Below are 315 nucleotides of genomic sequence, written 5' to 3'. Positions count from 1 at the left end.
CACCATAATCCTCCCAGCAAAAACCTAGTAAAATTGATGTCTCCCTGTAGCCATTTCCTCACCCTAACTGCAGCCAACAACCCGAAGACTTAAAAAGAAAGAGTGGAAGGGTAAGTAGAACACCAGGGAGAAAGGTAAATGCCAGGAAGTGTGTGTTTTATTGAAATCTCTTTGAGACTTTTTGCCATGTTAGTATTCTTTGTTTCTTTTCTTCTATGATAAATGAAATACATTTTGAGATGCTTTGTTTTCCTTCTTTCCTGTATAATTCCCTAATTTGACAAATTTACAATAGCTTGCTTAGTCCCTACAATG

Source organism: Antrostomus carolinensis, unplaced genomic scaffold (assembly GCF_000700745.2).
Source record: "Antrostomus carolinensis isolate BGI_N321 unplaced genomic scaffold, ASM70074v2 scaffold13937, whole genome shotgun sequence".
Lineage (NCBI taxonomy): Eukaryota > Metazoa > Chordata > Aves > Caprimulgiformes > Caprimulgidae > Antrostomus > Antrostomus carolinensis.
This window is presented reverse-complemented; position numbering follows the sequence as displayed.